The sequence below is a fragment of the Lactuca virosa genome, chromosome 8 (assembly GCF_052849685.1).
Source record: "Lactuca virosa cultivar CGN04683 chromosome 8, Lactuca_virosa_CGN04683_v6, whole genome shotgun sequence".
NCBI lineage: Eukaryota > Viridiplantae > Streptophyta > Magnoliopsida > Asterales > Asteraceae > Lactuca > Lactuca virosa.
Genome location: NC_136433.1, coordinates 36,392,844 through 36,408,145, shown reverse-complemented (window position 1 = coordinate 36,408,145; position 15,302 = coordinate 36,392,844). Strand labels below are relative to the sequence as shown.

Sequence of the window (15,302 nt, the reverse complement as noted above, 5' to 3'; positions counted from 1 at the left end):
CCTCTGTGAAATTATTTGAGTTACAATCAAATAGGGGTATATTAAGGTAAAAGTTAAATAACAAATATTTATTACCTCCGAATGCAGCTCGATAGCCGTACACTGTTTGTATCGACTGATGGACCACTTCAATGATTGACGTTATTGGTAACTCGTGCGTGTTTATTGTTAGCCAATTCAATCCAATCGGAATGCTGATATATTTCACATTGAAACGGAGTTTAGGAAAAAAGGCTCGAGCCCATTTTGCAATTGCAATATTTTCAAGCCAGCGAAGATCATTCCCATTAACCTCATTTGTTAATTTGTTCAAACAAACATAAAATTCAGACACACTATAAGTTTTGCATGTCTTCCAGAACAACTATTCCACAACGATACTTCCTGTGGAAGTCCTAACTTTATCGGCTATATTTTTACAACAGTACCCATGATATGAATCTGGGTATACCCGCTGAATGGCGTAGTCTATGGAATCAGACATATGGCTTATGAAACCAACTTCAATAGTGTCACCTAAGCATTCTTTTAACCTTGTCATGAACCAAATCTAAGCCTCGTCACAGTCTATACTTCCCAAAGCGAATGCTATGATCAGGGGTTCATGATTACCATCCAAAGCAAGAGCAACATACATTGTCGCTATGTTGGCCCTAATAAGGGGTACATGACCAACAAATATTGTTGGTATCATGGATGTGAGAAAGGTAGTAATCTTTAAGAAACAATACCAACATTAGGCAAATATGAACTTGAAATAAATAATAACTTAGTATAGAGAAGGACATACCACGCATCCCAATGCGACAAAACAAAATTGAAACCGGTCTCTCATATCTTTCTTAATGATTGTGAAAGAGTTACGATTTGTTCTTTCAAGATTATGAAAGAATATTGGTAGGTTCGAAAAACTTTTTTTGTATACCTCATTGAATCCACTCATTTTGCCAATTGGTATGTTCAATGAATAAGGTGTCCACTACTGTAACGCTCGTGTTTCTAGGCTAGGCATTAATATTGACATAATAGTCTACGTTAACCTTTGTAACTCATTTAGAAGAAATGAAAAGGAATTATGTGAATATCATGTGTTTTATGCTTAATTATTAGGGTTTAATTAATTAAGAATAAAAAAATGAGCGTCAAAAATAAATATTAGATAAAGCCGATATCTATTAAGAAAGTTGTAGTGGTCGTGACAAGGATTACGGATATATAAAGAATACCAAAATCCGAGTTATAACGAAGAAGTTATGACCTGTCGAAGTTTCGCGACAAAACCGGCACGGTGCCGAATGTCGTAAAAAGTGAGTTTTTGATAAACTACTTTTTAGCCTTGGTGATCTAAACGAAATTCATAGTGTTCGTTAAACCGAGAGTATGTATAAAAAGAACGCCCAAATCTGACTTCGTATGAGGAAGTTATGATTTTTCTAAGTTTCAGCTTAGCAGTAGACAACTAAAAACTCGAATTTTATATCGAGTGATTTTTAGCCGACACGACCTAAACGAGAATCGAAGGTCTCGTCAATAGTAGCACGACAGTAGAAAGACAGACGAAAACGGACGTCGGATGAAGAAGTTATGAATTTTTACCGGATTTCCTGTCCCGGTCTGTTAAAAATAATAATATAAAAATTAAAGTCAAAATTAGCCGACGAAGTCTAAACGAAAGTTGTAGAGCGTAATTTTACCTACGCGTGCATATAGAGAACGTAAAAAACGGAGCCCGTATGCGAAAGTTATGGATTTTAGAAGTTTTTGCACAAAAATCGAGAAATTTCGCATAGGTGGCTTCGGCCACGTCACCCTCGCCCAAAATGTGCACCCCCGTGTCCGAGCAGCTTAGTCACCGGTGATGAGGCTCGTCCGATGCTTGACGCGTAGCCTCGCATGCGAGACGTGTCCGAGCCTCCTGTTGCCTCGTGTCCTCGGTGCTGACTCCCTTCTCTCGGCCGACTTCGGACCTCGCCTATAAATAGAAGGCATGCGAGCCTTCCCGGATAATTTTGGGAAATTGCCCATTTTTACCCCTTTTTCAATATTTTAGCTATTTTGACTTCCTCTGAAGCCTCGAGATCATTTCCAACGGAACACGTCCCGAAGTGCCCGAGAAGCCCGGAAAATTTATCTTTTCGGTTTCGAAGCCCGGCCCTTGCAGAGCCCGGTTTCTCAATAAAACTCCCAGTTTTATTAGAAACGATCGTTTTAGGCAACGAAGTGCTGCCCGATTATCATTAAATCATGTGAGTGTGTAGTTACTTTCACCTTACACATAGATATGAAGTATTTTATATAAAATACGTGCTGTGTGAATATATATTGTTTGTTTATTTGAGATGGATATTGAAGGAATGATTTATACATGTTTTTAAATAATTTTAAACTGTATATGTATTTTATCTACAAAAATATTGGGTAAAACATGGGTAGATGAAATAGTGGGTGTGTGATGAAAGGTGATTTGGATAGATGAGATGATCAGTGATATAGATCATGAGTTAAATAGTGGGTGTGTGATGAAAGGTGAGTTGGATAGATGAGATGATCAGTGATATAGATCATGAGTTGAGAGTGAGTGGTGTAATATGAGAAAAGCCCTTACCCAAACGTTGGCCCCCGTCATTTAGCAGAGTATGGATGGCAACCATGGACTATTCTATACGGTCTGTGGAACACTAGCAGGCTTGCAACCTGTAAGTGTGTGAACTATATGTTCATCAGCTGTACTCTAAAAACCCATTGACATGTATTGAGGGGGGGGGAACTCCCGTGGGAAATACTGTCGATAAATAAGAGCTATGGACTTAGCACATGGAAAACCCATTGACATGTATTGCGGGGGGGGGGGGGGGGGGGGGGGGGGGGGGGGGAACTCCAGTGGGAAATACTGTCGATAAATAAGAGCTATGGACTTAGCACATGGAAAACCCATTGACATGTATTGCGGGGGGGGGGGGGGGGGGGGGAACTCCCGTGGGAAATATTGTCGATAAATAAGAGCTATGGACTTAGCACATGGAAAACCCATTGACATGTATTGCGGGGGGGGGGGGGGGGGGGATTCCTGTGGGAAATACTGTCGATAAATAAGAGCTATGGACTTAGCACATGGCGACGATGTGACTGCGTGCCTATTTGACATAAATTGTTGAAGGAAAGCAATGTTGTCACCCCGATGTTTGTCTTATTTGACATAAATTGCAGAGGGAAGCAATGTTGTCACCTTATTGGTTGTTTTATGTTAGGATGTCTTGTTTGACATAAATTGATGAGGAAAGCAATGTTGTCACCCCTAGTGAAAATCCTTAGGCTAGGTCCCTTGTGATAGTTGTTTTAGGGACGTAAAGCGAGGATAATGGGAATGGATAATTAGGGTTATTTTGGTTGATGAAATTAATAAATTTATTGTTGATTGAGAACTTAATAAGTTTATTATTTATTGTGGGTTGAAAACCCTATATGCTCACCAGGCTCCCAAGCCTGACCCACTCAGCTTTTTATATTACAGGTAGTGGACCCCGAGCATAGTCGGATGATGATGAGTGATTTTTGGATTATATGCCAGTAGTTGTAAATAACTGTTGTAAGGCTTATAATGTCTTGTTTATGATTTTGATCTGTATCGGAACATGACATCCCGAGGTTTTTGATATGAAATGAAAATATATATTTCTTAAAGAAAGGTTTTGATAAACTTTTATCATGTTTTGTTTTGGGAACAAATTCCGCAACATCTTTTAAAAGGATTACTCTGATTTTATTTTAAAAAGCATAAAATGAATCGGTCTTTTCTGGCCGAGAAATTTGGGGATGTCACAACTACAAATGGATTTAATTTCAAATTGAATGCAGGGGTAATTACAATCATATGTCTGAAATTCACTGTACGATAAAACAACACATAAACTAGTAGTCAAATGCTAGTAGACAGTATTCAATACTTATAAAATAGTAGTCAAATTACAATCGTATGTCTGAAATTCACTGTACGATAAGACAACACATAAACTAGTAGTCAAATGCTAGTAGACAGTAGTCAATACCTATAACACAGTACTCAAATTATAATCATATGTCTGAAATTCACTGTACGATAAGACAACACATAAACTAGTAGTCAAATGCTAGTAGACAGTAGTCAATACCTATAACACAGTACTCAAATTACAATCATATGTCTGAAATTCACTGTATGATAAGACAAGACATAAACTAGTAGTCAAATGCTAGTAGACAGTAGTCAATACCTATAAAATAGTATACTAATGGCCGTATATAATTGAACATATATTTACCTGTCAACACTAACAAAAATTTACTTCTCATAAACCAAAGAAATGACAATTTGCAATTGTGGGGCTGAAGGTATTATAAGGACCTCAAGAACTACCAACAACCCTGGACGGTTATTTTACGCTTGTCCTAAAGAGGTATTTGTTTTGTCCTATAATTATTTATATTATAATTTTTTAGTGAATATTTACACAATATACATAATTTTTTTGATATTCATTTATTAGCCACCACAGTCTGGGTTTATTTGTTGGGTGGATGATGCAAAAGACAATAATTCGTTGATAATTTCTAACTTAGCTCGATCGAAGAAGAAGCTACAAAGTAAAATATTGCACTTGAAGATAGCGTTACTTTGTAGTTGGATTTTTTTTTTTTGTGTTGTTGTCTACAAGTTGTAAAATGTAAAATGTAATGTATGTTATTGTTTGTAATGGTTTATGTTTCCATCTATGGTAACTTGTTGTGCTATCATTTTCATATTGTTTTGTACAAGTTGTAATATATTTTTTTTTTCTGATTTCGTTTAACTGTAGAACACATGTTGTTTACAAATTAAATTGTCAAAATTAGCAAACATGTCGTTTGACTTGTAACATTTTTAGTTTTACATCTTTTTTTGTCCGGTAATAACCTCGACCCATTTCATAATGTAATGTATGTTATTATTTGTAATGGTTTGTGTTTCCATCTATGGTAATTTGTTGTGCTATCATTTTAATATTATGTTGTACAACTTGTAATCTATTATTTTTTCTGATTTCGTTTAGTAGACAGAAACATTGCGTTGAGTAACAGATAAAACAAACATGATTTCTGGAATATCAAATATTTATTTCTTCAGATAGAAATTAGGCTTAAGGAAGGGAAGTTCTAACATATATAAGCTCCCTACCGTAGAAATTAATCTACAAAACAAATTTCATTCGTGATTGGAATATACTTAAAAATATGGTAGATTCTTCATAACATTCCAAGAATCAACATGGACAAACTCTCTACCGTTAGATTCCAAACGAAATAGCTCCATAGCCGCCAGTAAAATTGTTTGTTCTTCCTCATCCGGACGTGCATTTTCGATCTCGCTATGAGTTCTATGAAAGTGTTTCACATGTCGTATCACTTGTAACATTTTTAATTTTACATCTTTTTTGGTCCGGTAATAACCTCGACCCATTTCATAATGAAACAAGTGAAAGACGCGACTCCAAAAAGAACCAATACGACATTGTGGGGGACCTTGCGGATAAGCTTCTTCTATGATGGTAATCCAAGCACGTATCAGAATGCTTTCTTCTTGGGTGTTCCATGTTAGTGGTAAAATAGGATCCATGTTTTATGATACAAACTAATATGATATGGCAGAATTGTTATATAGACAATTAAAGAATCTTATAAGGCGCATATAGTACAGACTATTCTGTGAAATAAATTATTTGATATTAAAACAGATCATAGGTATCTAGTTTACTGTTGGAAATAAATTACTCATTAAAATACAATTACTTGACATTAAACACATCATACATATCCACTTTGACATTGACATAATTAGATAACTAAACATAGGTAAACCAAATACTCTTACAGATTTTTTTTCCCTAACCAACCACTAATAAAAAGCAAAGATACAGATATATTACCTAAAAATTACAAATAAAAGACATACATAAACATATATTTTACCTTAAGATTACTTCAACAAACAAGCAAATTATTAAAATACTACTCATCTTCTTCCCACATCGGAAACTCGTAAGGATACTCTTTTTTCATAGCAAGGACTTCCTTTTTTTCTCCAAATAGTACTCACGAAGTTGTAATTCACTCTTTAGCTTTCGAAAAATTTCTTCACTAGAGCGGATCGAACTCTCGGCAGATTGGATTTCTTGCCTAGTACTTATAATCCAATTCCTTTTACGGTCAATATCATCCCAGTAGTTGTCTAGAAGGTTTCCTTGGAAACGATAATCTTCAAAAGCCTTATCCACATCAGCTTCTCTTTGTAACAACACTTTTTTCACTTCCTCATCCATCTTCTCCCCTAATATAGGAAGATCGACGTGGGGAGGGGGATTGGTTGAAACGTTATTGGAATTTGACTCCAAATGAGGCTTATTGTTGGACGTAGATGGCCAATAAATTTTGTCAGGATCCTTTTCATCTCCTCTGATCTTTCTGTCATTTTCACACTACAATTTTTTTTATTGTTTCTTTGATTTCTGAATTGATAACAATTTTACATTAAATATGACATTACATAATAGTCAACGGCTATAAGATAGTAGTCAAAACCTATAAAAAATAGTCAATCGAATAAAATAGTAGTCAAACACTAATAGACAGTAGTCAAAACCTATAAAAAAGTAGTCAAATAACAATCATGTGTCGAATCTTCACTGTACGATAAGACTACACATGAGGTGGTAGCCAATGGCTAGAAGACAGTAGTCAAATCCTATAAGAATGTAGTCAAATTAGAATAATGTCTTGGTACGATATGACAACACCTAATATAGTAGTCAAAAGCTATTTGACAGTAGTCAAAGCCTATAAAAAAGTAGTTAAATTGTCAATTATATATAGAGACTTAAATGTATGCGTCTGAGAGTTACAAATCATATATTAGTGGTTAATCTATAACCCTCATACACATACAATCATGTCCACCTCTCAAGAAAAATGGTGGTTGATGCCACAAGAGAAGCGATTGCAAATGTTAATAAAAGAAGAAGAGATCAAGAACGAGATTAAACGCGTTGAAGAAGATAGGAAACGGTTGGATAACTTACAAGCCGATATTTGGTCTAAAATGAGGTCGGTTCAAGACAATGAACGCGACATAAAAACTGCAAGGGTTTGGGTACGAGATGCAATAGACTACGCCAACAAAGAAGAGGTTAAAATGAAAAGGATTCTCAAAAACATACAAAAAAATTACGACTGGGTGATTCAAGAAAAAGCAAAATTTCCAAATGATTTTCCAGATGTTTGAATTTAATAATTATTGATTAATCAAGTAGTAAGTTTATGCATTATTTACGAGTTTATCTATGTATTAAGTTTTATATTTGCTTGTTTATTATGATTAATCTATATAATATGTACTATGCTCTTGCTAGTTTGTTTATGTTTAATAATTAGGGGACATTTTCTTAACTAATCGTCATGAAACAGTACACATTGAATGTCACTAAAAACATACAACTCGGACTAACTAAAATCGCCTGTGTAGAAGATCCATAATATATCATGGCCATCCTATAGCGAAACTGAGTAGCAGCAACAACAGGTGCCATCGATATACCAATCGGTCGACCTGAAACAAGCTGCTCCATGAACATCAGCATAAATACACCGCACTCTCCAAACATCCCTTCTTGTTGGGGCATGTCCATAACATCCGTAACATCCGTAACAGTGATGGATGCTTTCTGAACAGGCAAACCCATGTGGTTCCAATAGCCAATTTCCAGCAGAATGCGGTCCATAAGCTCTTCAAACCGCACAAAATCAATAATCTTCACGCTGCCAAATAATCGGAAGTTGTCGTACAAATTCAACGACAACGTGTCCATCCATAACTCGCCAAGTACCCAATGATGTGGGTTGATGCATATTGGAAAATAAACTTGTTTTAACACACAACCGTTGCAATTAATTACATCGTTTAATAAGTGTAATATGACAATTAAAGTGACTGATAATATATATATATATATATATATATATATATATATATATTATTTACTTACACGGTCAATTTCTAGCCAAGATTTACATCCATCCAATGGGTCAAACGGATTTCCCATTGCACTTCCTGCCCACTGGAACAGCTCAAATGCACCAAAAAATGACGATGGCATGATTGTCCATCGAATATCGTTCGGTCTCCGCTCATTCAAAAGCCTTCCCCATATGTCAACATGTTGCATTTAAAATTAATTTAAACATAAATAGTTTATTAAATTATTTAAATTTTAAATATAAATGAATGTCTTCATACCGATTCATCTAAAAATCCCAATTCACTTGCATAAAAAAGCAGATCCCAAAACTTTGCTTCCATTTTTTCTTTGTATAACCGATGTTTCAAAAAAACAGCCGGTTTGTTTCCCATGTATAGAGCAGGGGCCTTACAACCCGGATTCACATACGGCTCCAATAAAAGTGTCGGGGGATCGCTGACAAATACGGGGGGTGGTGGTTCGTTGTGTATTACCCCACATGTACGATATCGGGGGCATTTTGAACCTACATTATATACATAGTCAATAAGTATCCATATAGTAATAAAGTTATAGTAAATATGATTTTTAACATACTTACCGAAACATATGGGGAGCTAAGATATTGAGAAGGTTTCAATTGCCTAACCGGACGACTTTCTTTCACAACAGGAGGCCCGGGTATATGATTTTCCGCATCCACAATCTCGCTAGCAATAACCTTCTTTTTCTTCTTCTTCTACAAAAAAAAATATTAATTTTTTTAATATACTTTAATAAAATAAAAAGTTTAATATACAAAAAAAAAAATTACAGCCTCCTTCACGATTTCTATTTGTTTTCTAGAATCAAACAATGATGGATTATCAACATCTTCATCCTCGTTTACTCGATTTGATTTCTGTGGACTACCAACCACATTCTCATTCCCCTACATTTAAAGAAAAAATAATTAATAAAAAGCTTCATTAAAAAATTAAATAATACATCATATATATTTAAATTGATAGTAATACCTCAAAAGCTTCGTTATAAAATTCTTCCAAATCATCACCGTCTCGAGGTCCACCTTTATTTTTCAATCCTCGGATTTCTTCCTCCAAAGATTGAAGTCTTGCCATTATTTCTCGCGTGGTTTTTTTGTTAATTCCCACCGTATGAGTTCCCTCGGTAGACTTGGAAGATTGGTTGTTTCCACAGGATGGATGAGACGAAGATGCCCCCTACATAAATTATTTCATATATCAATAATAGTTGAAAATTTTTATCATACTAGATTCTGCTTTTACAAATTTACTTACATCATTTCTAAAGTTGTAGCGTACAGAAAAAGGGACTTCAGACGATTCACAATTCAGACTAATAATATATGACAAATAATGTGGAGTAGAGGACTCGGCATCTGAGGCAATCATCTTTTTTTTGGGTTGATGCGCCTCGTCCTGATCAACATCGAAAACATCGCAAACTTTCGCCCAAGTTAACCTCCTAATATGAAACCAGCACAATATACGAGGATATAAATAATTGCGTTGTATCGCAGCATTTCCCCGAATTACTGAGAACATCTCCCATATCCATATCTTGTAATAAATATACGTTAATTTATAAGTGTTAGCACTAACTAAAATTTAAAAAAAAAATAAAAACCGATAAATTATTAAATATATTTTTTTAATTACTTAAATATACCTTCAAAGGAATAACAAAACCCGATAGTGTGTAACAATCGCTTTTGTCGGATGGTTGGACATATGATCCTCAAATTTTTTAAACATACCCGACAATCTAGGGTATGTTTTAGTCCATAGATAACTCCCCCACGAGAACCTATATTATAAGAAAAAAGTATTAGTTAAACGTATAAAAATTAGTATTTTATTATAAATATTAAATTGACAAATACCTATTTCATTGATCCAGGTTCTCCACTACCCACAAAAATTCCTTGGTGACTTTATCATTAAGCTCCTTTCCCAAAAAACCTTGATTGAGGATATATATAGCAAAATGGCACGGACACCGTCGTGAGCCGATATGTCATTGAACCGTTGATTCAAGATAAGGAGCTCTAAATCTTCTACAACTAAAGAAGTGTACGTGCGATATGGGAAGACTCTGGACCGAAATGTATTTTCACAATATTCGTGCTTATACATGGTTGAAAATTCGATCATTGATGTAGGACACCGGCCCATGTAAAGTCCGGTCACAAGACAAAACTCCTCCGACCCAAATGACGGTGTACGTCTAGAAAACCTAAAATATAGACGTTCAGCGGCATCCGTTTCAGCAGTAGGACGCAACATATGCAGTAACAGCCCATGAATAAGAAGTCCGTCTCCGGACTGAGCTGGTAGGTCCAACAAGTAACCGAAGCTAGTTGTTGAAAAAAGATCGTGCACGGGTCCGTTCAAGCGACTCAAAACTTCATGCAATTTATGGCATGAAGCTTAGACAGATAAGTGACTCATCATCGTTTTGTTTGGAAGCTACAAAATTAAATAAACATTAAGGTTAAATAAAGTTTTATAAAAGAAAAAAAAAACTGATAAACAATTAGAGAAAGCACACAATATAAGACTTAATCATTTCATATATTCTATTTACTTTGTATAAAATACCAAAGGAAATTAATTGACTACATTTTTTTGTATTTTCTATACTACTAGTATACCAAATTTAGCATTGTACTTTGAAAATGGTGAGACAATAACATATTTTATAACAAACCCGAAAGTACCAAAACACAATGTTATTTTATCAATACAGTATACTTCAAAGTATCTACACATTCTAAACATAAAAACATTTTCAAATCGATAGTACATTGCTATTGTATGCTATAACTGAGACATAGAAAATAACATCATTTTTAACAACATGTAAACATTGAATCATAACATACATACAAGGGGATACAATCCTTAAAAATACGTTTAAACAATTTTTTTTTGAAGAAAAATGAAAAATATATATATATATATATAACCATAGGTTTTAGGAAACCTACGATTTTTTTTCCAACAAAAAATCATAAGATACATACAAGGGGACACAAATGTTTATTAGTTATACATTTTTTTTATTAAAAAAAAAAAAACGTATTTTTTGGGAAACCTACGGTTTCCTTTTCTTTTTTTTTTTTAAATTACACGACTACAAAATAAATAAAGTCCCGATGCTATTGAATCGATTTTTATTAAAAAAAACGAAAAAAAAATTCCGTACGGTTCATACGAAACCGTAGGTGTACAAGTCGACACTGCACAATCTGTGCATTGGGCACTTATACACCGTAGGTTTCGTATGAAACCAACGGTTTTATATTTTTTTTTCGATTTTTTTCAAAAAAAATTTAACCACATATACAAAACCTACTCCTAATCACAAACACGGTAAAATTTTGATGAAAAGTAGACAAACCTGATTGTTCTTCGGGTGCTCAATTGAGAGAAAAAAGTAGTCAAACCAAAAAAAACAATAAGAAAAAAGACCTAAACTGAAATTTCTTTCATTTTATACTTTGGGCTAATGGGCCACGAAAAAGTAAACAGGCCCGTGAAACAGTAGCTCATTATCACGAAATAGTACTTTTCTCCCTAAAACAGTAGTCAACCACGTTGACCGTAGTCAACCAGAAGTTGACTACGGTTTTGGGGGCTATTTTTTAGCTATTTTTTATAAATAATTAACAAAATTGACTAGATTAGTATTTTCCCCAAAATAATATAACTGATATTATTATGAGCACATAGATCATTTTGGTGCTCAAATAAATTATTACTAAATTCAGAAATATGCTGACGTATTAATGTACTTTTGCAATAATTTAATAAATGTTGTCGCAATTTAATTGGGTAACAAATAAAAAAGCAAATGAAAAAAAATAAACATATATATTGAATAGTAAATCTTATCTAGAAATTATGTACATGTTAATCAAAAGTATTGATTTTGGTAACCAAAGTTGGAAATGTGTGCTTTTAGTTTTATCCCTTTCATTTCCACCTCAACCTACCTATTTCCTTTATATATATAAACAACGTCCATACATAACTTATTTCACAAATCAATCTAAAACATTAAAATGGTGATATGTTTTCCAAGCAATACAGTTTTATTCTATGGTTGTATATTATTTCTATTGTTTCGTACCAATATTCATGACGTCATTAGAATATTTAAGAGATTTGTGAACAACATGTTTCATGGTGATCATCTTCAAGATTTGACATTTCTGTTGGATCTCCCTATCATTCAATTTGGAGACTTGCAGACCCGAAGGAGACATAGTTCTTTCGATGAGACATGCTTTATTTGCTTGAAGGAATATGAAAAGTATGATATATTGACTCAACTCAGGTGCAATCATGTCTACCACACTGAATGTATTGGAACATTGATGAATGATTATGAATTATGTTGTCCCTTTTGTAAGTCCTCCATTTTTAAAGTGATGTGTATCACTTGATTTCAGAGATTTAATTTCTTTTATTGTATATCTAACATATTTATTTCTATTTCAACAGTTAGACAGTTATGTGGAGTTATATTGAACAAGTTTTTTATGAATATGATAAGCTCATTGTAAATGTTACTTTGATTTCAAAATCGAGGCCTTGTTTTTCCTTTGTGGTACATCGAAAAGCTCCACCTACTAATTTCATCTCAATAACATATAAAAATCTTAGTTAAGAATTATGTTTAATATATGGTTGGAATAAGACTGCATTTAAGGTTGTGTTTGGCGCGACGCAACACAACTAGCTTATTTTTCGAATTTTTTTTAATTGTCATGTTTGGAAAGCAAAAAAATAGTTTTTTAAAAAGCTACTTATAGTAGCTTTTTAGGAGTTTTTTTTAATTTTTTCCAAACCTTTAATTAATTATAAAAAACATATTCTTCTAAATGTTTTTTATGTCATTTTTTATTTTTCAACTAGTTTTTCAGCTAGTTTTTACCAAACATCATTTTTTATCAGTTAGCTTATAAGTTGGCAGTTAGCTTTTCAGCTATCAGTTAGCTTTTTAGATAGTTTTGGTCCATGTGGTTTGCCCAAAATATCACTTTTGGTACTATTTTTGGGTTTTAATCATGGGTGATCCTTATTTCACTATGTGGTACCACCTTTGATCTCTAGGATTTAATCCAGTTTATATAAATTTGTTAGCAAAGTGTGAAATGATGCAAATTCCCCTCATTACTTTTTCTTGATTTGTCATCATACCAAACAAGCAAAACAACCTACTACAAGGACTATTTTTGTAAAATCTCCATTCTAAAATCACCACCACCAACCACCATCATCATTAAGACTATCCCCATCATCAATCCAACTCAATCCAATTTTTCAATAAAAAAACTAATATATTTCTCTTCCACATACAACCCAATCCAACTATTTAAACTCATTAACAACTAAACCCAACCTATTTTACATTAAAATTTTATATTTATAAAACTATATCAATATTGGTCTTATTTCGTAGAGAAAAATAAATTAGGTATTTTGATATATTTTATTTTATTTTTTACTAAAGATAAAAATTATTTATAAACAAAAATTACTTTTTGGCATAAAAATTAATTGGTTTCTTCTAACCAATTTGGACACGTGCTATGAATTTCCAATATGATCTGGGACGAGCTGAGGGCGCCAACACGAACAAGTTCGCAAAGGATTGTCTCATTTTATTTTTTTAATACTTTTTTTCCAACGAGCGGCTTGCAAAAATCCCCTAACGGGGTAGTCTAATCACCACCAATACCACCACCTCACTGCCACCACCACCATCATAATGACCCTACTACCACCTTACTGCTGCCACCACCAAATAGTGGTGGCAAATCGGGTCATCATGTTGTGTTTTTGTCTGACATGATACGACAAAGTTTTATGTAACATGAACACGACACAACACGATGCCATGTTTTTTTTTAACTAACACGAAAGCGAACCAATTAAAAAAACAACAAACACAACACGACACGACAAAGATAACATAATATAACAATTAGTTTATTTAATTAATATTTAACCATATAAAACACGATAAACACGACAAACAAATGCTAAATCGTGTCAATTCTGTGTCGAATTTTGAACCCGAACACGACACGACATCGTGTTTTTACACTTGACACAAACACGACACGAACATGGATTTGAATTTCAGTTTCGTCCCAATTTCATTTTGTGTCATGTCATCAATTGCCACACCTACCACCAAACACCACCGGTCCCACCACCATCACCACAATTACCATCTCCAATCACCACCATTCACAAACAAAGGATACTAAGATATGCATTGTACTTTGCACAATTTTATTTCTATATCAAATTATATATAATTCAACTTGACAGGGGTTTTGTCAAAAAAAAAAAAAAAAAAAAAACTTGACAGGGGTTAAATTATGTTTCTCATCTCACATACCAGCCTCAATAACTAATTCCAAATGGTAATCTGGCTCCTGATGACTCCAATTCCAAGTAGGCAAGTAGAATTCCACTCATTAGATTGTACTTTAGACCACACAAGGATATGTGATTCTGCATATAGCATATATAATAGAAACTACTATTAATCAAAGAAACCAATCTTGCACATCATATGACATATGGATAACATAGAATGCCTACATTTCCCTTCCATTTATGGTTCCTGATAATAAAAGTTAATTCTCGACAAACAATGCCACTAAACAATGAGTGCCTTTCCAGTTCAACACGGACACAAATTCTATCATGTCGAATGGAATTTCACACAAATCAAATGCTAAACGTCATTATTACATTGCAAGATTTAAGTCCATAAAAAATCGGAAGCAAGATGGAAATTGAATATTTGTTCACTTTTATTATCAGAATGCTGAAATAATGGTAAAGAATACAGATCCAACAAAAACTATAAACCCTAAAAGAAAAAGGATCCAAGGCCAAGGGTAAACGTAATACAAGAAATTTCATGTTCAAATTGATTTAAAAAAATCTGAAAACCAAAGTTGAAAGTTAAAAAAAAATCGATTTCAGAAAATCAGAAAGCCAAACCCTTCCAAGTTCATACAGATTTCAAACGCAATTTCAAGTTCAAAAACTTACCAAGAGGGAAGCTGGCGGTGGAGGTGGGTGTAGTTGGCAGAGGGGCACCTGAGTTTACTAAACTTCCGGTGGGAAGAAGATATCCGTGACCTCGATTTACTTGGAGAGTTTGCTGTATAAGGTGAATCGGACCACTGTATTTATCGATTACTAAAAGATAGAGGAGAAGAAT

The 15,302-nt window shown here is 33.9% G+C and overlaps 1 long non-coding RNA gene across 1 annotated transcript; it reads left to right on the top strand.

The window, feature by feature from the left end:
- Nucleotides 1-12,041: 12,041 nt before the first annotated feature.
- LOC145134291 (uncharacterized) lies at nt 12,042-12,638 on the top strand. Its single transcript, XR_013719065.1, has 2 exons — nt 12,042-12,460; nt 12,557-12,638. It is a non-coding gene; the product is annotated as an uncharacterized LOC145134291 (long non-coding RNA).
- The last annotated feature ends 2,664 nt before the right edge of the window (nt 12,639-15,302 follow it).